Source organism: Macaca mulatta, chromosome 9, assembly GCF_049350105.2.
Source record: "Macaca mulatta isolate MMU2019108-1 chromosome 9, T2T-MMU8v2.0, whole genome shotgun sequence".
Lineage (NCBI taxonomy): Eukaryota > Metazoa > Chordata > Mammalia > Primates > Cercopithecidae > Macaca > Macaca mulatta.
In genome coordinates this window covers 29,576,351-29,601,542 of record NC_133414.1, presented here as the reverse complement: position 1 = coordinate 29,601,542, position 25,192 = coordinate 29,576,351, and the positions used below count along the sequence as shown (strand labels likewise).

At 42.5% G+C, this 25,192-nt stretch overlaps 1 protein-coding gene across 4 annotated transcripts in view; it reads left to right on the top strand.

The window, feature by feature from the left end:
• The first annotated feature begins 9,755 nt into the window (after positions 1–9,755).
• Positions 9,756–25,192, top strand: part of MPP7 (MAGUK p55 scaffold protein 7) — a 252,573-nt gene continuing 237,136 nt past the window's right edge. For all 4 annotated transcript variants that reach the window (XM_077946073.1, XM_001105928.5, XM_077946074.1 and 1 more), the window contains exon 1: positions 9,756–9,961. The gene's annotated coding sequence lies outside the window, so the exon portion shown is untranslated. The remainder of the gene's footprint in view (positions 9,962–25,192) is intronic.

Here is a 25,192-nt window from a genome sequence, read left to right as displayed (position 1 = left end):
CTCAAACTGCCCCTCCTGCTGTGGGGGCCCTGTTTTCTATGTTGCTATAGCTCATCCTTGCAAGTTTCCTAATCTTCAGTGTGGAACAAGGAGTTAGTTTTCAAGTGGTGAGATAAGGAAGCTTCTGCTTTCCAGGTCAGCACAAATTAATTAATGCTGGCATAGTTTCTAGAATAACATAAGTGGTGCAAGAGTCACTGCTTGCGACGCTCCCTTGGGAGAACAACCTGGTAAGTACAAAGATGACTGAGTTTAATTAAATCTAAATTCTGAATGACTCATTTCACTATTTTTTTCTCAACGTTTCCATCACTGGCTTTCTTTCTGAATATAAAATGCTTATTCCAATTATACGTGTTATGAAGTGTTCACGTATTTTGTTCTTACATAATGAGTATGTCTAAAAAGTGATGAGACTGGTTTTTTGGTACAAGGTAGAAGTGTTCTTAATTTATAATCATGTTGAGAGGTGAAGCCAGCTGGACTTCTTGGGTCAACTGGGGACTTGGAGAACTTTTGTCTTATAGGAGGATTGTAAAAGGCACCAATTAGCACTCTGTAGCTAGGATTGTAAAATGCACCAATTAGTGCTCTGTAGCTAGCAAGAGGATTGTAAAATGCAACCAATCAGCAGGAGTCTAAAAGTAACCAGTCGCAGGGAGGATTGAGAAAAGGGCACTCTGATAGGACAGAAACAGAGCATGGGAGGGGACAAATAAGGGAATAAAAGCTGGCCACCCCAGCCAGCAGCAGCAACCCGCTCAGGTCCCCTTTCACGCTGTGGAAGCTTTGTTCTTTCGCTCTTCACAATAAATCTTGCTGCTGCTCACTCTTTGTGTCCGTGCCATCTTTAAGAGCTGTTAACTCTCAACGTGGACCATCTCCATTCTTGAAGTCAGAGAGACCATAAACCCACTGGAAGGAACCAATTCTGGACACAATGCCAGAAAAAAATTGATCATTTTTTTAAAAAAAGCTAAATGCAAGTTAAAAAAATTATTTTATAATCCCAACTTCAAATACTATAGATAAGAACAGTATTTTCAAAGTATCCAAACAGGTTCAACTTACAGTTTTCTAGATATGGGCAAGAGGGAGGATGGAGCATTATTTGACATGAGAATCTCAGTGTTTGTGTTTGTGTGTGTGTATTAACACATCTATGCATTCTATTTAATTTTTTATTTTTGTAGAGATGGGGTCTTGCTATGTTGCCCAGGTTGGTCTTGAATTCTTGGGTTCAAGCAATCGTCCTACCTCAGCCTTCCAAGTTGCTGGGATTAGATGTATGAGACACCTTGCTCAGCTATATGTATATTTCAATCAAACGGACATATATATTACAGGACACAACTTGTTTGAATAATCAAAGACTAAATCACAAACAGGTAGAGGCTCCTCAGGTTAGCATACCAGCATTTAAGTAATTATCAGTCTCTTTAATGTGTTTTATTCAAGAAGTTCTTGGCTTTGTGACTGTAATACATATGGTCACATACTATGCTGGGGACCACATATAAATCAGTATAGAGGTATTTATGAGGTCGCTAGCAATCTAACCTCAGACACCACACATCATGCTGTCATTCACACCCCTATGCCTCAGAGTTATTAGATCACTTTCAGTTTACATACAGAAGTCCTTGAGTATGCAGCCAGTTGCAAACTGCACGGAAAATCAATCTTGAAGGGTTGCCAAATAGACAAAAATAAATATAATGGATCACAGTCACTGCTAATACTTTAGATAAATGTGTCTTGCTCAGGTAAAACTGGTTGATGACAACTCTTTCATTTTAAAATGAGTTCCAAATGAGTTAGTTCAGTAAATCTTCACTGGATTCTTGTTATGTCTCCAACCTGTAAGCCACTGGGGATCCCATGGTGAATAAGTCAAACAAAGCCCCTGACATTGTGGGGACAGTTTTATTTATAAGCAAGATCAAACCTGTAATTTTAGCTAAGAGAAAAATACTTCAGGTTGGTGCAAAATTAATTGCGGGTTTTGCCATTACTTTTAAGTGGCAAAACCTGCAATTGCTTTTGCACCAATCAAATATATTCCCCACACTTACAGACTTAGAATTCTGATAAGGAGTCTAACAGATCAGTGAGGGGTAAAGTGGTTTATAGCTTTTTTCCAAAAATACTTGAGGGTCCTCTACCCTCACTAACAGGATCACTGCTGTAATGAGGTAGATCCAGGTGTGTGCATTTGGGGAGAGACTGTTAAGCATTGAATTAGCATCTCAGTGCTTGTGTAATTTGAAAAGGCTCTTCAGGTAATTTTAATACTGTTGCAAATTAATGGTATAAGGAAATTAGTTTTTTCTCATGTTTGAGACGACTAATATGATTGTTCCTGCATATGCACATGTTTACGGTATTCTGAATGGTATATAATTGAAAGTTGCTGGATTCTGGGTGACTCATGATGGTACCATGGTAGCAACGAGTTTGTGTGACAAGGTAACAGAAGGAGATGCAGGCATGAAGACAGAACGTGGGAAAGTGGAGCAGGAACCTGAGCTGGGAAGAACTGTCTGTGTGTTAGGCCATTATTGTACTGCTATAAAGGAATACCTGAGACTGGATCATTTACAAAGAAAAGAGGTTTAAGGCCAGGTGCAGTGGCTCACACCTGTAATCCCAGCACTTTGGGAGGCCGATGTGGGCTGCTCATCTGAGGTCAGGAATTCAACACAAGCCTCGCAAACCTGGTGAAACCCCATCTCTACCAAAAATACAAAAATTAGCCGGGTGTGGTGGCAAGCACCTGTAATCCCAGCTACTTGGGAGGCTGAGGTAGGAGAATCGCTTGAACCCAGGAGGCAGAGGTTGCAGTGAGCCGAGATTATGCTACTGCACTCCAGCCTGGGTGACAGGGCAAGACTCCGTCTTTTAAAAAAAAAAAAAAAATTTAATTGGCTCCCAGTTCTGCAGGCTGGATGAGCATGGCGCCAGCGTACGCTTAGTTTCTGGGGCAGCCTCCGGACGCTTTTACTCATGGCGGAAGGGGAAGGCGGATCAGGCACATCACGTGATGAGAGCGGGAGCCAGGGTGCGGGGAGGGGAGATGTCACACACTTAACCAGATCTTCGAAGAACGCACTCACTGTCAGAAGGACGGCACCAAGCCCGGAGGGATCCTCCCCCACAACCCAAACACCTCCCACCAGGCCCCACCTCCAACACTGGGGACCACAATTCAATGTGAGATTTTCAGGGGAGAACATCTAAATGATATCAGGTTGTTAATGATAAGGTTCAACAGCCAAACACCATCAGAGACAAAACTACGGTCTAACTTGGTTGGGTTTATGAGCTCGTAACAAGAGGGAGTGCTCCAGGGGACCCACAGAGGGTCTCACCAAGGGAAAAAGCAGGGTTCTTGTAGGAATTGGGAGAAGGAATTGGAAGGAAACAGTGTTGTGATTGACTGAAAGCAGAGCAAGGTTGTGAGTAGCATTTTTTTTTTTTTTTTTGAGATGGAGTGTCACTGTTGCCCAGGCTGTAGTACAGTGGTGGGATCTTGGCTCACTGTAACCTCCACCTCTCGGGTTCAAGCAAGTTCTCCTGCCTCAGCCTCCTGGGTAGCTGGGACTATAGGCACCTGCCACCATGCTCAGCTAATTTTTGTATTTTTAGTAGAGATGTTGGCCAGGCTGGTCTCAAACTCCTGACCTCAGGTGATGTCAGTAGTATTTTATTAACATTTAGTAATATTTTTATTAACATGAGTTCTGGTGTGACAAATTCAGAGTTTTGTTTCCTTGGAGACCATAAAGTTAAATGTGGAATGCTGAGTCCCCACATCCCTGAACTGAAGGCTGGAAATCAAGATTGCTTCCTTGGGTCAAGTGACCCTCAAGCTTGGATCGTCCAGGCAAGAGTGGGTGTTCCATTCTCACTGATCATCAAATAGCAGTTTCTGACTAGTTTTAGAGTTTTCCAATTTTCTTAGTCCTGTATCCTTGGTATTAATTAACAATAGCAGTTTTTACAAATTCACATCAATATAGAAAAATGTAAAAAGAAAGTTTTGACCGAAGCAGGAAGAGACAATAGATGTGAAATTCTTTTTTATTGTTGGCCGTTAGCTTTTTTTTTTTTTTTTTTTTTTGAGACAGGGTTTCACTCTGTTGCCCAGACTGGAGTGCAATGGCGTGATCATCGCTCACTGCAGCCTCGACCTCCTGGGCTTAAACAATCCTCCTGCCTCAGCCTCCTGAATAGCTGAGACTACAGGTGTGCACTACCACACTGAGACAATTAATAGGTGTGACATTCTAAAATAAGTTGTCAGAGTGAGAAGCAAATCTTCAAAGGAAATATCCTAGCCCCTGGGTGACTCTTAAAAGTGCCTCACCCAAAATAGGATCATAAAAGGGCAGAGGAAGTGGAGTTCAGGAAATAATCTGTGAAGATGTTTTCTCTGAAGAAAGCAATTCGATAACTCCTACTTCTTTGAGACCTTCCTCCTTGAACTCACTAGAGAGGCAGTGTCAGTAGGACCACAAGGGCAACTCGATTTGTGTCCCCTGGTATTTGGAGACAAATCTCAAGCGGAGAGGCTGAAGGTATTGGCTTGGGGCAGCAGTGGGGCAGGGGTGGAGAAAGAGAACACTGAAGACCAGTCTGCACAGAGCCAGCTGCACTTTTACCACCCATGGGAGTAATGGATGAATGTCTGAAAGACCAGATAACAGCTGTTTGTTAGAGAGAGCTGGGCTGAAGGTGCTTAAATCCTGCCTACAAGGAACACCTAGAGAAGCCTAGAGACCATTTCCCTCCTTCCCCTGCAACAGGAGACTATAAAGTGGCTTGCAGGGAATGAGAAAGCAAGGGGAAGTGTTAGAGAAAACTGCATTGCTCGGGTCATGAGAACTGGAGTCAGATGTTTCAAGTGCAGGTCTCTAAGAACCCAAGAAAGGACCCAAGAAGGAATCGCACGTTTTAGTCATTGTCCAGGCTTGGGGAGCAACCCCTGCTAGCAACACACCAGTTAAGCATGAACTTGCTAGTCCTGGACTCTTCCCCCTTCTTTTTGCAACCTGAATTTGAAGGGGATTCTAGGGGGATAAAGAGAAGGATCCTTTCCTGCTTTTTGGAGTTCCATAGCTTGGCTGCATGGGACCCTTTCTGGGGAGGTGGAGGGAAAGTGTAACTGTGAATGAAGCTTGAAGTGTTGATCAACGGCATTTACATTAAAATTAAAGCTGCATATTGTGATTTAAACTGACCAAATGATATTACCTGTGAGCCATCAGAAAAGTTTCGGGATCACCCAAGTTTTTATCCAGGGGTGGGGACAGATCTCCTCACACTGAATCCCTGTGGAAGGGATGGTGGCAGATCGAGGTTTGCCATCTGCTTCCCTTCACTCCTCTGTCCTGCTTGTTCTGCAAGCTGGTCTCATCTGAGCCCAGAGCAGCAGGCTAGTTCACTGACACTCACAGACTTGGCAGGAGCATTTACTCTTTAAATACATCGAGGTCAGGAGGTACACTTCAGACAGGGAAACAGGAAATTACTAGAAGACCTGAACAAGAATGGCAACTTGAAACTGGAAGAGACAAGGGTACTAGGTGTCTGGAAGCCAACTGAAGTAGAAAGATTTCTAGAGAATGTGGGAGATTACCATCCAAGCCTTCAGCCTTGGCCTCTAGGTCTCCAGTTTACTGTAAACAACAGGTGAAGACTTTCAGTAACTAGAAATGAAGCCTCATTGACTAGCGATTGAAAATGTCGGGGGTGCAATGAATGCCTGTCTGGTAATCTGCCCAGTGTGTCTTCTCTGGGAAACCTCTGCTCATAAACAGGGATGGGCCCTGGCAGCCATATTGGTCCCCTGAAGCTCCCATCACCTATGATTAGGGTTAGGGTTGGGCAGGTGATTTAGTCCCTGTGGGTGCAGCTCTGGAACATCATTTCTCTGACACTGGGACATAGGAGCCAGGAAAGCTGGTTGTCAGAATAGAAGAACAGAGCACAGGTGCAGACAGAGCATCTGCTATGGAGAAAAAATTCCACTGAGTTTCTCCTGGCTTTTCGGGTCTGGGATCTGGGTCTTCCTGAGGGCTAACTTATTTTTGCCCTTGGGTTCTACTATACATCTAATCTATCTATCAGCTTTCTATTATCTATCTATCAACTATCTATTATCTATCTATCATCTATACTCTGTTGCCCAGGCTGGAAAGCAGTGGCACAATCTCTGTTCACTGCAGCCTAGAACTCCTGGCCTCAAGCAATCCTCCCACCTCAGCCTCCTGAGTAGCTAGGACTACAGCTGCGTATCACCATACCTGGCTAATTTTAAAATTTTTTAAAAGATGTCTTGCTATGTTGCTCAGGCTGGTCTTGATCTCCTGGCCTCAAGTAATCCTTCCACCTTGGCCTCCAAAAGTGTTGAGATTATGGGCATGGGCTACTGTACGCAGCCTCTTCTATTTACATAATGAATTTCTGTCCTCTATTAGGGTGAAGAGATAGCTTTTCAGTGACTTTGAAGCATTGTGCCAAATATTTCAAACATCATATTTTAAAATCTTCTTACTTTTTGATTTATTTAGTTGCTGCAAATTTTGACTTACCTGCCACTAATCGGCTGGATGTACTGAGATACTTTGACATTTCCTAATGCTTGGCGCTTTCTCTTTCTGGCCCTCCATAGTGAGGGCTGGCTGTCTTCCCTTATAGGTATCTGCTAACGCTGGAGGCTCAACTGATAAAGACAGCCATGCCAAGAAGCAGACAGAAAGGCTGGGGCTAATAGAACAGATCTCTACTCCAGGGGCTTTAACTCTGTCCTAGTTCTGGTCAAACAGGATTAATACTGCTCACTGTTACTATCCTAAAAGGATTGTCATGGTTAAAAGTGGGCATTTACTCTTTTCAGTGTCTTTTGTTGCTGGAATAAAGGAGATAATAATACGAAACAAAAATCAGCTTGCTTCTCCTCATATTTTGCCCAGCTCCCAGGCATTCAGAATGTCGTTACTAATTAGACATTTGTTTTAACATTCTGGGTCCATCCAGGCTAGGCAAGCTTGTGATGTGGGGAAAGTTGACTCGTTATGCAATGGTCCCTATGGCTTTGCATTAGATTCCCTGCTCCCTCGCAGGAGCTGAATGCTCTTCTGTTGTTCTCTGGGTCTAGAACCCTGTCCCTTTTCTCTGGGATGGCTCCTACTGATTTTTCAGCTTATTCCTCATTTGCTGCAGGACAGTCTCCTTGGCCCCATAGTACTTTTGATTTCCCCATCATCTGTGCAGTAATAGTTTCTCTATAGATCCACCAGAGTCTTGTCTTATTCATTGTTATATCCACAGATCTAACCTATTCCTAGTAAACAGTAGGTTCTTCCTGGATGTATTCCTGATGGATTGGCTTAATGAATGAATGCTCATTTTACTGGTGTCTCTGAAAAAGGAAAAAAAAAATAATGATTTTACTCCACTATCAGCAACTTGATGTTGCCCCTGTGAGGAATCCTTGTAACAAAATACAAACTTCTTATCATTGCCTACAAGGTCCTCACCTCCTTCTCCAACCTGTCTAGTAGCACTCTCCTTATGCACCATGATACCCATGCTGGCTTTCTCTCTCTTCCTGCAATACATTACTTTTCTTCCTACTTCAAGGCCTTTGTTCTTGCTATTTTATCTGCCCTGGAGTTTTGCTAAGTTGGTGTTTTCTTATTTAGGTGGTGCCTCAAATCTTAGAGCATTTCTGTTAGATCATTTTTCCTTAAAGCATTTTTCTCCCTTCCCAAAATTAAGTGTGTCTGCCATCCCTCTGGTCACTGTTTTCTTCTTTGCCCTGATCCCAGTCTGCAAGTTCATCTTTTTATTGGATCATTGTCCATCTTCTACTGATAAAAATAGCTGCAAGTCTGTCTTGTTCAAGGCTATACTCTGAGTGCTTAGTAGAATGTCTCATTCATTGCAGCATCTAGTATTTGATAATATTGATTACATGTTTGATGAGTAAATGAAAAAAAGAATAATCTTAGACATAAATTATTTAATCCCAGTGAAAGAATGTTAGTGGTGGTGGAATTTCAGGTGTTATTGTAGAAGAAACTTTTGAAGGGTATTCCTTCCAGTTTGTTCATATTAGGCTAAGTTCCTCTTCTTTTCCTTATACTATGTAAAAATATTAGATCTCAAAACTATTTGCTCAAAGTACTTTAGGACACATATTTTTAGACTACAGTTTAGAATTACGGTTATTAGAAAGGTTTGGTAAAAACTCTTTTTGTTAGGCAACAAGGTTACTCTGTCCTCCAAAGAGCTTTACCTTATTCTCAGGAAGTAAGAGAGAAAAAATAATTTTTTGTCTTCTTTGTATCAGCTGTTTTGCCCTTACTTCTCTTTAAGTTTATGTTTACCTTAACATTCCTTTCCTTCCTTAGTTTTGCTATCTCCATTTTTCACTATTACGTAATTCACAGAGTTGCTGGGGTAAGTGCTTAATTTCAAATAGCCTGTTTTAGAACTTTGTGAGAATGACAAGAACAAACAGAACATTAAGGCAGCTAGAGAGAGTTAAGTGAGAGTGGTCCCTAGGTGAGAAAAGCTTCCTGCCTTCTAGGCTGACACCAGTTCTGGGGGATGTGTTCTGAGAGCTTATATTAACTGCAGGTCATTGCTCCTTATCTCAATCCCCTTCCTCTCCCTTCAGCTTTCTATTCAAAATCTCTGATCACATCTTGAAGTGTTGTCACATTATTTTTTTTTCTGATAATTCCCTCCATTAGCTGAGCTTTCCAATTTATATTACCTGATTTTTTTTTTGTCTTCTGCTTTTTAAAACCCCTTTTTCTAAAGCTTTATTGATTGTGTACTTTGGATTCTAATTCTTCCTATCAGAGTCTTTCTTTAATTCTGTTTGCACTGTGGTGCTGTCTACATTATGTGTTGGTTACATGATAGGAAGGAGTATGGGGGCAGCTCGGTCACATCTGTAAAGTTCTTTAAGAGAGCTGAAGGGCGCTGATACCAGTTCACGTTTTTTTGGGTAGCCCTCAGATATTGAGCATGTTTACTGTATTTTCTTCTATCGTGAAAGAATCAGTTCTCTGAATTTCCTTGAAGTTTGTCTTTACCATTCTCCACACTCTACTTATTTTTCTATTTAAGAATTTTGTTTTTCTAATCATGTAGTACATGTTCAATATAGAACACAAAAAGGTAATAAGAAAAAAAGTCACCTACAGTGTCGCCAAAGGTGAAAACACCTTGTCTTTCTTCGTGCATAACAATATCCCTCTCAATCTTATGCAGCATTTTTAAACCTAGGAGACCTCTCTAAATCCAAACGAAGTTAAAGATTACGTTATTCACCAAGTTCATACTGAAATTAGAGAATCGCAGGAGCTTAAGAAAATGCGCATCTGGCGAATGAACCTGGGAAACGGGGTTCTCTTCAGGGAGGTTGCTCGTCCATGAAACACACCCCAGCCTGCAGCCACCTGGGTGTGGGGAACCAAGGGCCAGCGAACCAGGCGGGCAGGGGCGGAACTTGCGGGGACTGCGGGTAGGAGGAGGAACTACAGAGCTGTCACCAATCAGAGCCCAGCTTTGTTTTCTCTTGCCGACCAATGAGGGAGTTCTGCTGGAGGGGCTGTCTTCAAGTATGAGACGCCTACCTCCTTCGCAGCCTATCAGCAGGCCCCTCTTACCCTGCGGGCGGTGCGGCTCCGCCCCGCCCCTCCAGCGTCGGCCCCGCCCCCCCGAGGGTGGGGGCCGTGTTGGTTACTAGCAGGGCTGGAGGCGGGGGCCGGGCTCCCACTGGGCTCGTGCGTTCTGCGCCCGCCGCGGCGGTGCAGAGCCCGCTGGCTCCCGATTGTCCTCTGCGGCGGTGGCGGTCGCTGTCTCCTTGCCTCGGGGCCCGGGGCTGCAGGGGCCAGAGCGAGTGCGCCTCCTGCTCGCCGACCGCGGCTGCCCAGAGCAGGTAATGGGGCGCCGCTGAGGAGCGCCTGTCTGAGCCCCGGGCTAGGTGCGGGCGGTGGGTTCGGCCCCCGAAGCTGCTCCCAGAGCCGGCGACCGGGCCGACCGGGGCCCCGGTCCTCCGGAGCCTCCTGCCGGCCTCTAGGCGCCTCAGCCCGGGAGCCCGCGGCGGGCACCTTGCGGGGAGGTGGGGGCGGGGCCGGGGCAGGGGCGGGGCCGCCTCGGGCGGGACCCTGAGGACCTCTGGAGACCCCTGGTGACTCGCGGGACTCCGGGCTGGGGCGGCGACGGGGCCGACCCAGGGCGGGGAGGACCGGCAGGTGGAGGGAGAACTGCGGAGTTGAGTCAGAGTCCGGCTCCTCGGGGAAAAGAACCTACTGAAAGGGAGCGATAAGCTGGCTGGCTTCTTTTTTTTCTTCCCCTAAGCCAGAAAGGCGTCTTCACTTGGATCGTGTTAATTACATGTTTTCTGAGAACAGGCGTTTGGCCGTGTAATGCTGTCTACACGATAGCATTATTTATTTACTTATTTACTATTTAAAAAATTAAAAGCAGCCTTTAGCGTGAATCTGTGTGGGGGCTTTTGCTGAAGTGACAGGTAGACCCAGCCGAGTAACTCACCTTTGTCTGGGCTGAAGTCGGGAGCGGTGAAGTAGGAATGAGGGGGAGGAGTGTTCGTGAGGAATGCTGTGCAGGTTTGAAAGGATTGTGGGGGTGGGACCACTGTTAATGTCACTGTGCCATGGGTGGGAGTAGAATTGTGATTTTTTTTTCTTTTTCTAATTTTTAAAAACAATATTCACATTAAAAAAGGGGGGGGCTTTCCAAAAACAGTCTCTGAACTCGAGGCTTTGGGGATGCACCTGCTAGTCAGGCAGTAATAGTTTGCAGGTAAATCCTGGGCTATTAATTACGTGATTTGATTTACTTATAAAGAAGTATCTTGAATTGTTGCTACCTTTCCTTTGACGTGCTCAGTATATTGCTTGTTTACAAGTGAATTGATGAAGGTCACTGAGTTTTAGCGGTAATGTCACAGCGATGGCCCTTCGAGAGTTTTCTATGCTCAGGTTCACTCAGGTTTTACAAAAACAGTATTTCCACCTAATTGTGAAGCTCTTAGCACTGTATCAATTATACAGTATGCCATCCTCCTACTCTTCTGAGGCAGGCTGTGCGTAGCATGTCCATTTTACAGGTATGTCAACTGAAAGCCCTGGAGATGAAAGGAATCCTGCCTCAGTTTACTCCTACTTTATTTTATACCTGTAATGGATGTAATCCAAAATCTGGGTAAGATTCCTGCCATCAAGGCAGCTTCTGCATACCAATTCGATCCTGTGTACACAGGTCAGAGGTGGAGATGGTTATTTTCAAGTAAAGGAGTATTGTCTCTGAGGTTTTTCTTTCCATCCAGGTTGCTAAGCTAGTTTGAATTTCAGGTGAAAGGTAATTTTCCACATAGGCAAAACAAACAAAAGTTAGTAGTGCTGTGTGAAAATCTCTATTTTAAATTTTGGGAAGCTTTCCAAATTAGAGAACCTTATTCGTGTTTGCATCTCTAGCTCAGCATCGAATTTCGGTACCGTTTTTTGAATTGAATAGAAATAATTGATATGCAGAAGGAAAATACTAATGAAGTGAAGTGCATTTTGATCATGACTTATGACTTTGTTTTGGGAAGTGTTTACTGTACATTTATAGATGGGTTGAAAATTAATTTCTTGATTAGAATACCTCGACTAAAGGAGTTTGGGCTTTAGTGTGGGACAGGCTGAAATGGGTAGTTGGAAGTAATCTCTTGCATGATGTTAAGGCTTAGGGAATTCTAGAGAATTGTTAGGTTATGTTAAATTTACTAGTTATCAGGAACATGAAAATGTCTTACGGATTACTGAAGGGAACCTTTTTTTTTTTTTTTTTTGAGGTAGAGTCTCACTCTGTTGTCCAGGCTGGAGTGCAGTGGCTCATTGTGATCTCTGTCTCCTAGGTTCAAGCGATTCTCCTGCCTCGCCTCCCGAGTAGCTGGGACTACAGGTGCATGCCACCACGCCCAGCTATTTTTTTTTTTCCTGTATTTTTGTAGAGGTGGGTTTCGCCATGTTGGCCAGGCTGGTCTCAAACTCCTGACCTCAAGTGATCTGCCTGCCTTGGCCTCCCAAAGTGCTGGGATTACAGGCGTGAGCCACTGCACCTGGCCTGAATGTAACTGTTCTAATCATGAAGTTATCTATTGTTTTGTGGCTAATACCTCTGTTTCATATGTACATTTTAGCATATTCATGTAACATATAAGGCAACTCTTACACAAGGCTGTCACTCTAGCCCTGCATTTATTTACTGATTTATGTTTTAGTGGCTTTATTTAACTTTTACTCTCCTGTCAAAATTTCTGGCACCCAAGCAAAAATTTCCATAAAGGAACTTTTATCATCTGTTGATTATACAGAAAATGAATCATTTATTCTCATAAGCCCAGCCCTCTTGCAATGTGGGACACTGGAAAGATATTTTGGCTGTTTGTAAAGTATTTGCCTGTATTCTTACCTGAAGGTTTGACTCCTCCCACTCCCCCAGTGGTTTTCAGAGTTTCTGTGACTTTTTTCTTTTTTTAAATTAATTACGACACTACCTGACTTCCACTAGATGGTGCACTGGGGGCTGCTTATTGGAGTTTTCAAACAGATTTTTGTTTTTCCTTGTTATAAACATTTCACTGAAAAAGATACAAAGGTACTGCAACTATTTCTCTCCTAATTACAATACAGACAGAGTTGTAATGAATGACTTAAGTCTTGAGTTTTATTAGATGGGATCCGTTCAGAAGGAAAGGGTATTCCTTCACTTTGAATTAAAAGTGAAGGAATTTGTTAGTCAGGCTTGCTCTCTGAAGATACTGTGTTTTTTACAAACTGAAGGTTCGTTGGCACCCCTGCAAGTCTATTGGTGCTATTTTTCCAATAGGTATGTTCATTTTATGTGTCTCTGTCGTATCTTGGTAATTCTTACAATATTGCAAACCTTTTCATTGGTATTCTATCTGTTATGGTGATCTTTGGTCAGTGATCTTTGATGTTACGATTCTAGTTGTTTTGGGGCTCCATGAACCACACCTGTATAATATGGTGAACTTAATTAATAAATGTTGCCTATGTTCTGATATCTCCACCAACTGGCCATTCCCCATCTCTCTTCCTCACTCCAGGCCTCCCTATTCCCTGAGACACAACAATTTTTTTTTTTTTGAGACGGAGTCTCGCTGTGTCGCCCACGCTGGAGTGCAGTGGCGCGATCTCTGCTCACTGCAAGCTCCACCTCCCGGGTTTACGCCATTCTCCCGCCTCAGCCTCCAAGTAGCTGGGACTACAGGCGCCCTCCACCTCGCCCGGCTAGTTTTTTTTTGTATTTTTAGTAGAGACGGGGTTTCACCATGTTAGCCAGGATGGTCTCGATCTTCTGACCTCGTGATCCACCCGCCTCGGCCTCCCAAAGTGCTGGGATTACAGGCTTGAGCCACCGCGCCCGGCCGACACAACAATGTTGAAATGAGGCCAATTAATAACTCTATGTTGGCATCTAAGTATTCAAATGAATGGAGAGTCGCATGTCTCCCACTTTAAATCAGAAAGCTAGAAATGAGTGAGCTTAGTGAGGAGGTCATGACAAAAGCCAAGACAGGCCAACATCTAGGCCTCTTGCACCAAACAACCGAGCTCTGAATGCAAAGGAAAGGTTCTTGAAAGAAATTAAAAGTGCTACTCCACTGAACACCCCAATGATAAGAAAGTGAAACAGCTTTATTGCTGATACAGAGAAGGTTTTAGTGGTCTGGGTAGAAGATGAAACCAGCCACAGCATTCCCTTAAGCCAGCAGAGCAAAACCCTAACTCTTCAATTCGCTGGAGGCTGAGAGAGGTAAGGAAGTTGCAGAAGAAAAGTTGGAAGCTAGAAGAGGTTGGTTTACAAGGTTTAAGGAAAGAAGCTGCTTCCCTAACATAAAAGTGCAAAGTGAAGCAGCAAATGCTGATATAGAAGCTATAGCAAGTTATCCAGAATATCTAGCTAAGATCATTGATGAAGGTGGCTACACTGAACAACACATTTTCAGTGTAGACGAAACAGCCTTATATTGGAAGAAGATGTCATCTTGGACTTTCTTAGCTAGAGGGAAGTCAATGCCTTGTCTCAAAGGCCAGGCTGACTCTTTTGTTTGGAGCTAGTGCAGTCGGTGACTTTAAGTTGAAGCCAGTGCTCATTTACCATTCCAAAAATCGTTAAGCATTATGCAAAATCTACTCTGCCTGTGCTCTATAAATGGAATGACAAAGCCTGGATGACAGTACATCTGTTTACAGCATGGTTTACTGAATATGTTAAGCTCACTGTTGAGACCCACTGCTCAGAAAAAAAGGTACCATTGAATAGTGCTGTTCATTGACAATGCACCTGGTCACCCAAGAGCTCTGATGGAGATGTACAAGGAAATTAATGTTTTCATACCTGCTAACACAACACCCACTCTGTACCCATGGATCTAGGAGTCATTTCAACTTTCAAGACTTATTATTTAAGAAGCACATCTTGTAAAGCTATAGCTGCCATAGATAGTGATTCTTCCGATGGATCTTGGTTAAGTAAATTGAAAACCTGGAAAGGAGTCACAGTTCTGGATGCCATTAAGGGCATTTGTGATTCAAAGGTGGAGGTCAAAATATCAACATTAACAGGAGTTTAGAAGAAGTTGATTCCAGCCCTCATGGATGACTTTGAGGGGTTCAAGACTTCAGTGGAAGAAGTACCTGCAGATGTGGTGGAAATAGTAAGAGAACTAGAATTAGAAGTGAACCCTGAAAATGTGACTGAATTGCTGCAATCTCATTATCGAACTTGAATGGATGAAGAGTTGCTTCTTCTGAATGAGCAAAGAAAGTGGTTTCTTGAGAGGGAATATGTTCTTGGTGAAGATGCTGTGAACATTGTTGAAATGACAATGAAGGATTTAGAATATTCTATAAACTTAAGTTAATTAAGCAGTGGCAGGGTATGATAGGTTTGACTTCAATTGTGAATGAGGTTCTACTGTGGGTAAAATGCTACCAAAAGAGAAATCTTTTGTGAAAGGCAGAGTCAGTCAATGTGGCAAACTTCATTTTTTTTTTTTTTTTTTTTTTGAGACAGAGACTTGCTCTGTTGCCCAGGCTGGAGTGCAGTGGTGTGATCTTGGCTCACTGCAACGTCTGCCTCCCAGGTTTAAGAGATTCTCCTGTCTCAGCCTCCCGAGTAGCTGGGATTACAGGTGCACACCACCACGCCTGGCTAATTTTTTGTATTTTAGTAGAGACGGGGTTTCACTGTGTTGACTAGGCTGGTCTTGAACGCCTGAGCTCAGGCAATCCACCCGCCTCGGCCTCCCAAAGTGCTAGGATTACAGGCGTGAGCCACAGTGCCTGGCCTCATTGTTTTCTTATTTTAAGAAATTGCCACAGCCATCCCTTCTTTCAGTAGCCAGCACCTTGTTAAGTCAGCAGCCATCAACATCAAGGCAAAACGGTCCACTGGCAAAAAGATTTCGACTCCCTGAAGGCTTGGATGATCACTAGCATTTAAAAAAAATAATAAAGCACTTTAAAATTAAGACCTAATGCTATTGCCAGCATAATAGACTATGGTGTATGGTAAATATAACTTCTGTATGCACTTGGAAAGCAGAAAAATTTTTGTTGCTCGCCTTATTGCAGTGTAAGTTTTACTAAGGTGGTCTGGAATGGAACACGTGATATCTTCGAGGTATCCCTATGATTTCAGAAATAACCTCTCCTATTGAACCCTCTGATTCTCCCTGTGTTCAGAAACCCAGACCAAAGTGTAGATGTATTGGTCTTTATTTATGAGTAGTTGAGTAGTTTTTAATGGCTTGTGTTTTGTTTAAATTTTATGTAAACTGGGACTTAGCTCTTTGAGCAGTCTTATGCTTTGCTCTCTTAGATTACTGATTCTTTAAAAGAAGTAGTAAAATGCATATGTGTGGCAAGATTATTTGCTACCTACTATGAACAGATGCTTAAGTAAAAAAACAAAAAACAAACAAAAAACCAAGATGTTTTCCCAGGCATATAAATGTTTTTTTTTCTTGAAGAGGCATTTAGTCTTCCTATTTAGTAGAACATTATCAGCTTGCTTTACTTATGAAAGAGAGGAGACCATTCTTTTCTCTCTGAAGATAGGAGCTATTTATCAGGCTCATTTATTACTGATTGGGTTGCTTGTTACTGACGGTTAGAGAAGGGAGATGAAAATACATAGCGGTTGCAATACCCATTTTGGGTATAGAAATGGCAATGTTAGTGGAGATTAAAGACTAACTGGTACGATTGCATTTTGCAAGATGTTTTGAAGACAACTTTGGACTTTGATAGGAATCTGAGAAAGTCTTTCAGTGGTTGGGGTGTGTGTATGTTTATTTCAGTTGCACTGAACTGTGGATGGGGAGGAGAGCAATGGTAATTTGTTTCTTACCAGAACACTGCTAGTCCTCAGGGGATTTGATGGAGATTTGGGAGAGAGAAAATAAATAGGATTCAGCCCTTCTAGGAAGGTCGATCTTGGCAGTGCCTTCAGCCCTTAGGAGAATGTGGGCATGGAAAAGGTGGGTGGTTGTAAGTAGCCAGGAAGATTAAAAGGCTGATTCCTAGAGCTCTCTTCACCTTTGATGACCTTAATCAGGTCATTAAGCATTTTAAGACAGATTTATAGCTCTCCGGTGGTCCAAGCTTGGACTGAGTACTCCTTAGTCTTCAATTTTATGTTTTAAATTTTTGGAATAAGTAGAAACCTGAAATTTATAAAATTACTGACTTGAGCATGCAAGTGAATCGCTTCATGGAGTTATTTGGCTTATGGTAGATTTCAGATTATGGTAGGTGCTTGAATATACTTATTTCTCATACTCTTTCTTCCATTCGTTTAACAACAAAAAAAGGCCTTATTAGAAATAGGCAAACTTGAATACACATAGAGCTGTACGGCTCAAACTGAGTACTTGAGTTGGGGAGAAAAGACTCCTGTTCCAGGTACAGCTTTGAAAAGAGAAGGGTCAGGTAGGATGCCGTACACGGCAGGTGTATGCAGGGACAGGGATAAAGTGAACCCCTTTTGCTGTGAATATTATCAGAAGGTCTGATGTGTAATTAGACATCCCTTAGCTTCACTCCTGATAAAAACACACTCTTGGACAGTTTCTCTGTATGTGCACTTAAAGCAGTTTGAATCTTGTTAATCAAATATTTCTCGGGGTTGTAACTTCTTTTTTGGCATTGGGAAGGCTGTTGAAGTCATGTAAAAATTTGGAGTTGAGCCTGGGATCAGAATTTGGAGTTATGGCCCAAGATTTATCAAGCTTCTGCTATATTCAAGATGTTGTTTTTTCTCTTCCTATTATGGCTTCTGATTACTTCTGAAGAGTGAGTTCAGACCTCTGTGCTGTAACGCTCATCAGAGTATCCTTTTTGTATGTAGTATAATCAGGATAGAGAATAGGCATTTTATCAAGTTTGGGAGAAAGAAGTTGAGTAGTGAGGAAATGAATTAACACTATTTTGATTTCTTCATAGTCATTTAAAATCAGATACAAATTTTATATTTCAGAAGTTTCAAAATGGTAGTAATTTCACCTCTCGCATTAAGCTCAGTATGAAATATTTCTCCAGTGGTTCTCAAACTTTGGCATACCTTGGGATCACATGGAGGGTTTATCAGACCTTAGGTAGCTGCCTTCCAGCCCCAGAATTTCTAATCAGTAGGTCTGGGAGGGGGGATCCTGGCAATTTGCATTTCTAATAAATTCTAAGGCCATGTGCTACAGCCACTGCAGGGGCCAGCCACTCTAGGGGGAAACGTTAAGTGTAGTGGTTAACACTTTGAAAGAGTTAAGTTTGAATCCCTGCTTTGCTGCTTACTAGTACTTTGACTTTATTTATTTATTTATTTTTTTGAGACAGTTTCACTCTTTTTGCCCAGGCTGGAGTGCAATGGCGCGATCTTGGCTCACCGCAACCTCCGCCTCCTGGGTTCAAGCGATTCTCCTGCCTCAGCCTCCCGAGTAGCTGGGATCACAGGCATGTGCCACCACCCCGGCTAATTTTGTATTTTTAGTAGAGACGGGGTTTCTCCATGTTGGTCAGGCTGGTCTTGAACTCCCGACCTCAGGTGATACACCTGCCTCGGCCTCCCAAAGTGCTGGGATTACAAGCGTGAGCCACCGCGCCTGGCCGTACTTTGACTTTAGGCAAGTCTCTTAACCTCTGTTATTCCATCTCTAAAGTGGAAATAATATAGTATTTTGTTGTGAATATAAGTGAGCTCCAATGTGCAGAAGCTCAGGGAACAGGGCCTTGCAGATTGCAAGCATGCAATAAATGTTTTCTTTTATCCATAAAAAAAAGTACATATATAAAATAGATAGAATCCTGCATTTTATACAATTGAAGCAAAGACAGAAAATTTAATACTTAATTTCATTTCCTGGCACAGTGCTGGGGAAAAAATATGAGTAGTCAATTACTTTTTAAGGAGTGACGGAAAAGTTTGTGGATCCTAGTAATTTTCCAGAAACTTTTTTTTTTTTTTTTTTTTTTACAGACATAGAACGTTGGTATTGATACTGTCTCCTCCCCCTTCCCCTTCAAAAAGTTTGGTTTCTTTAATCACGGTATGTTGGACTCTCACAATAATCCTTATAGTTTACATTTTATATAACAGGCATTTTAAAGGTTGCTTCTGGGAGCTGAATGACAGAAAGTACCTGAAAGTCATCTTTAGAACACACTGTCACCTGTACTATGACAACTTTGTATTTGATGACCTTGAACGCAGTTCTTTTTGAGACGGAGTCTTGCTCTGTCCCCCAGGCTGGAGTGCAGTGGCGCGATCTCAGCTCCCTGCAAGCTCCGCCTCCCGGGTTCACGCCGTTCTCCTGCCTCAGCCTCCCGAGTAGCTGGGACTACAGGCGCCCGGCTAATTTTTTTTTGTATTTTCAGTAGAGACTGGATTTCACCGTGTTAGCCAGGATGGTCTGGATCTCCTGACCTCGTGATCCGCCCGCCTCAGCCTCCCAAAGTGCTGGGATTACAGGTGTGAGCCACCATGCCTGGCCCTTGAACGCAGTTCTTTGGGATCTCTTTTCTCGGCTTTCGGAATGCCTGGTTTATTTTCTTTTTGCAGACCTGCGGGAGCTCACCTCTGGCGATCCTTTCATTAGTGAAACCCTCTTTCCATTACTCTCTGTCACTGTCACTGTCTTAGTTCTGTTGTAGCTGTTATCACACTCTTATCATCATCTTATTTGTGTACTTTTTATTGTTTCCTTCACTAGGACGTAACCCCTATGAGGGTTAGGGCTCGATCTTTGCTGCTGGGTCCCTAGGATGGGATGCAGTTCCTGGTATATAGAGACTGAACACCTGCTGATTGGGTGAAGGGGCCTATGATGAGGAGCTGCCCCGCTCCGCTCCCTCCCCAGCTCAGGGGCTCACACTGGAGTTAGCGCTCACTTCATGGCACACCGTCATGATTGGTCCATGTAGAGTCTCCCACCTTATTTTATTCTATCTTTCCCCTTCATCACCTATGCCCACTCGTGTTCTTCTTGCCCCCAGGGGACCCTCTCTCTGGCATGTGCATAATTCCCTTAGGTATGGCCAGATTATTACCTCGTTGACGCTTTCACCAGCTGTTGCTCCCCGCATTCTTGCTAGCATGTGGCGTTTTCTGACCTTATAATTTTTTACAATCTGATGCAACAGATGGAGCAATCCAGCACAAAATGATATGTTTTTGCTCTTACTTACAATTATCTGATTACTAATGCGGTGGAGTATCCTATACTCATTTACTAAATAACCTAGTTGTTTATGATGCTACCTATATCATATATCAAGGTCCACCCACTCGTATATATGCAGACGCAGACACAGACACAGACACACACACACTCTCTATTCTCTCTCTTACCTTTTTAGGCTCCCTGCTCTGTTCTGATCAATTTGTCTGTTTCTGTTCTAATTTCACAGTGGATTTTGCTTTTATTTTTATTGCTACAACTTATTTATATATTTTGATATCTAGAAGAATGAGTCCCTCCTGTGTTATTTTAAAAACATGTTTAACCTGGTAGTTTTCATCCATGGCTTTATATTAGAATTTGCTAGGTAGCTTTAAAAAAAAAAAATCCCATTGACCACAGATGAACTGAATTGTGATCTGTAGAGAGTAGAGTCCAGCAATTGTATTTTTAAAAATCTCCTCCGGTGACACTGATCTATATCCCGAGTGGAAACTACTTATCAGTGGTGTTTATGTTTTATTCAGTGGAGGTCAATTTTTTTTTTTTTCCCGTAATGATCTCGTCTTCTTTGTTACAGTAATTCCTAGTTACTTCAGCTTTTGTTTCTACTGTGAATGCCGTTTTTTCTTCTGTTGTATTTTCTATTGTTTATTTCCCCTGGTGTAGGGGAATTCTACATACATAGACAACTATGTATCACTGAACAGGGATATATTCTGAGAAATGTATCATTAGGTGATTTCGTCATTGTGTGAACATCGCAGGCTGCACTTACACAAATGTGGATAACATAGCCTACTACACACCTAGGCTATATGGTATAGCCCATTGTTCCTAGGCTGCAAACCTGTGCAGCTGGTTACTGTCCTGAATACTGTAGGCAACTGGAACATAATGGTATTTGTCTATCTAAACATCTGTAAACATAGAAAAGGTACAGTAAAAATATGGTAAAAAAGATTAAACATGGTTCACCTGCATAGGACACTTCGCATGTGTCTGGACTGGAAGTTGCTCTGGGTGAGTCAGTGAGTGGGTGGTGAGTGAATGTGAAGGCCTAGGGCATGACTGTACACTCACTACTGTAGACGTTATAAACACCATGGCTAGGCTACACTACGTTCATTTAAAAAGTATTTTTTCTTCAATAATAAACAAAGCTTAGCTTAACTTTTTGTTTTATAAACTTATAAATGGTTTTTAACTTTTGACTCTTGTAACAACACAGCTTCAAACACAAGCACATTCTATAGCGGTACAAAAATATTTTCTTTTATTAAAAAAGTTTTTTTATATATAAAACTAAGACACAAACACACACTTTAGCCTAGGCCTACACAGGGTCAGGATCATCAGTATTACTTCCCTTCCCCTTCCCCTTCCCCTTCCCCTTCCCCTTCCCCTTCCCCATCCCCTTCCCCTTCCCCTTCCTCTTCCCCTTCTCCTTCCCCTTCCCCTTCCCCTTTCCCTTTCCCTTTCCCTTTCCCTGACAGTGTCTCTCTCTCTCTCTCTGTGGACCAGGCTGGAGTGCAGTGGCGTGATCTTTGGCTCACTACAGCCTCTGCCCCACTGTGTTCAAGGGATTCTCGTGCCTCAGACTCCCAGGTAGCTGAGATTACAGGCATGTGCTACCACACCTGGCTAATTTTTGTATTTTTAATATAGACGGAGTTTCACCATGTTGTCCAGGCTAGTGTTGAACTCCTGGCCTCAAGTGATCCACCTGCCTCAGCCTCCTAAAGTACTGGGATTACAGGCATGAACCAACGCGCCCAGCCAATATCAGTCTTAATCCCTAGTTAATGTTTCTAGCTGTCACCCTATCCAAAGGAGCTACTTTTCCTGGTCTTGCAGCATCAGTGGTTATAGCAGTTGTTGTATTTTGCGTTACCTGGGAGTCCATTTTTCTCTACGTTATTGCATGTTTAACATTTGCTAGTCTATGTTAATAGATGTTCACTAGATTTATATATGTAGCTGTTCATGATAATATTCTAATATCCTGAAAAATTAGAAACAACCTAAACTGTGCAGCAGTAGGCATTTATTCTTCTTCTCCATGGAAATTGTTAGTACATGGTGGCAAAAGTTTACAAAATCACGTCATTAGGATAATCCTAATTTTGTAACAAGAGAATAAGTTAATTTTCATGTACAACTCTAAATTGTACATGTACTATTAATTCATATCTGTATGAGTGTGAATATTCAAATAAAAACAGTTCAGTTAATATCAGTTGTGGGCATTAAGATTCTAGGTGAGTTACTTCTTTAATGTGTTAGTCTGTTTTCCTAAAATCCTTTTTTTTAAATAAGAAAACTGACTGGGGCCGGGCGTGGTGGCTCATGCCTGTAATCCCAGCACTTTGGGAGGCCGAGGTGGGTGAATCACCTGAGGTCAGGAGTTCGAGACCAGCCTGACCAATGTGATGAAACCCCATCTCTACTAAAAATACAAAAATTAGCTGGTCGTGATGGCATGCGCCTATAATCCCAGCTATTCGGGAGGCTGAGACAGGAGAATCGCTTGAACGCGGGAGGCAGAGGTTTCAGTGAGTCGAGATCGCACCATTGCACTCCAGCCAGGGCAACAAAAGTGAAACTCTGTCTCAAAAAACAAAACAAAACAAAACAAAAACTGATTAAAAATGACTGTATAATAAGCTGGGGTGGGGAGGTGGGGCAGTTGCAGATGAAGTAAGATGGGCCATAAATTGAAGGTAGGTAAGAAGTTCAGGAAGGTTCCTTGTAGTATTGTACTCTTTCCTCCAGTTTAGTATATGCTGGAAATACTCCCTATGTTTAAAAAATAAAGCAAAGTAAAAAGACTGTAATTTGTGATTGGGGCCACTTAGTAAAGGATATAGGGCGTCAATACAAGGCAGACTTTTATTTTGTTATTGCTCCATGAGAAACTAATAGAAGATCTTTATGTACCATATCTATCAATAGTAGCATAATAGCATTAGAAATCAATGGTTTGGTCAGTCTTGGTGGTGTACGCCTGTAATCCCAACACTTTGGAAGGCCGAGGCAGATGGATGGCCTGAGCTCAGGAGTTCGAGACCAACCTGGGCAACATAGCGAAACCCCATCTCTACAAAAAATACAAAAATTAACTGGGTGTGGTGGCACATGCCTGTGGTCCCAGCTACTTGGGTGGCTAAGATGGGAGCATTGCTTGAGCCAGGGAGGTGGAGGTTGCAGTGAGCTGACATTGTGCCACTACACTCCAGCCCGGGTGACAGTGTGAGACTCTGTCTCAAAGTAGGGGGGAGCAAATCAATGTTTCGGCCTTTGTAGGAGGAAGCAAATCATTATTTGTCATGTGGCTTACTGTAGTGACTTCCCTGCTCTTGCCCCTGCCCCTAAAACCTTTTCTCCATTTCTCCACCCAAAGCCCAGGATGGGTTCAGGTGGATGCTGTCGCTCAATTGCTCAGAACCTTGCCGTTTCACTCAGATCTAAGGGCAAAGTCTCCATAGGGGCTCACTCACCGTAGACACTGTGTTTGTGAGCTCTTGGCTACACATCTCTTAAGCACAGAAAAAAATGTTTGAGAGCTGAGACTACACTTCTGGCCCCAGTTCTTAAGGTTTATGTGACTTTTGTGGTAAGTCTGGTACTGAAGAGTTTACCAGTCTGTTAAAAAGGCAGAGATTTCTGTTGGTTGGGATGGCTGTTTTTGATATTTCTTGAGTTAACCAGAGGAAACAGTTCACCTCAGCTTCCTTAATCTACCAGTCTGCTAGTCTGGACTGATATGGTTAGCTTTTTTCTTTTTCTTTTTTTTGAGATGGAGTCTGGCTCTGTTGCCCAGGCTGGAGTACAGTGGCATGGTCTTGGCTCACTGCAACCTCCGCCTCCTGGGTTCAAGCGATTCTCCTGCCTCAGCCACCTGAGTAGCTGGGACTACAAGTGCATGTCACCATACTTGGCTAATTTTTTTGTATTTTTAGTAGAGACAAGGTTTCACCATGTTGGCCAGGCTGGTCTTGAACTCCTGACCTCAAATGATCTGCCCACCTCGGCCTCCCAAAGTGCTGGGATTACAGATGTGAGCCACCATGCCTGGCCTGGTTAGCTATTTTTGAGACCAAAATCTCAAGAATGAGGTACGTGCTGAGCTAAGAAGGAAAAAGTGCTGCTGACTTCCCCAACCCGAGGTCTTCTAACCTCACCCCCGAGCCTAATACAAAATATTCTACTCATAAGGCCCTTTCTCAGGATGGCTGTGGCTGGTGGTTCTTGGTGCTCTAGGCCTGACATTGGGCTCTACTGAGCTTCCAACTTTTAGTGTTTGTTCAAACAGGAATTCAAAGAATAAGGTAATTCCTGAAAGCTCACTTGAACAAGCACAGCCTTGACCTCAGCTCCATATTGTTGGAGCTGCAGTTTTCAGACTTGTTTCAATATCGCTTCATGCTCTTAACAGTTATTAAGGACCTCAAAGACTGATCACACCACTGCACTCCAGCTTGAGTGACAGAGTGAAACCCTGTGTCATAAAAACCAAAAATCAAAACATAATATCCTTTTTGTATATAAACACAAATAACACTTCCGTATGAAAAATACCTTTACAAAGAGAGTTTAGGGAAAGAGTGGTATAGTTTTACATTTTTGCAGTTCTCTATAATGTCTGGTTTTGTAGAAGCAGCTGGATTCTCATAACTGCTTCTGCATTCAATCTGTTGTGATTTGTTGTTTGGTTGGAATATGTGAAGAAAATCCAACCCCAGTTGGATTAAAAAAAAATAATAACTGATGTATTTGTTGCCAATGATAAAAGTCAAGCCTTCAAACAAAAATTACATACTTAGAAAAATTGTATCTGCCACCAAGAGTGTGACAGCTTTCCCAATATGCAGATAGTTAATAAGACGGTATTTTGTCCTTAAAAATTTGTAGAGGGTAGATCTCATGTTAAGTGTTTTTAACACACACAAAATAAAAATAAAACACGAGGACACTTTGGAGGTGATGGACGCGTTTATCACCTGGATTGTGGAGATGGTAAATGTTACATACATTAAAGTTTATTTGCCGTGTGGAATCTGAAGCGGTATCAGTAAACATTTCTCACTTTGTTGTATTTAAATTCATTGGTCTTTCTTTCATTTTGGATCTTAATGTATGATTTGGAAATATTGGCTCATGGAATTAAATGTTAGCACATTTTATAATACCAAATACAGGAGTGTATACATTTGTCCAAACTCACCAAATTCTATACATTTATTATATGCAGGTTTTTGTATACCAATTATATCTCTATAAAGCTGGAGGAGAAGAAGACTTTTCAAGAGATGACTGCTGATTTCAACAAATGTATTTGTTTTCTAATGGATATATAAATTGCGTTTGAGAAAGTGTCTGCCAGATATCCAACTT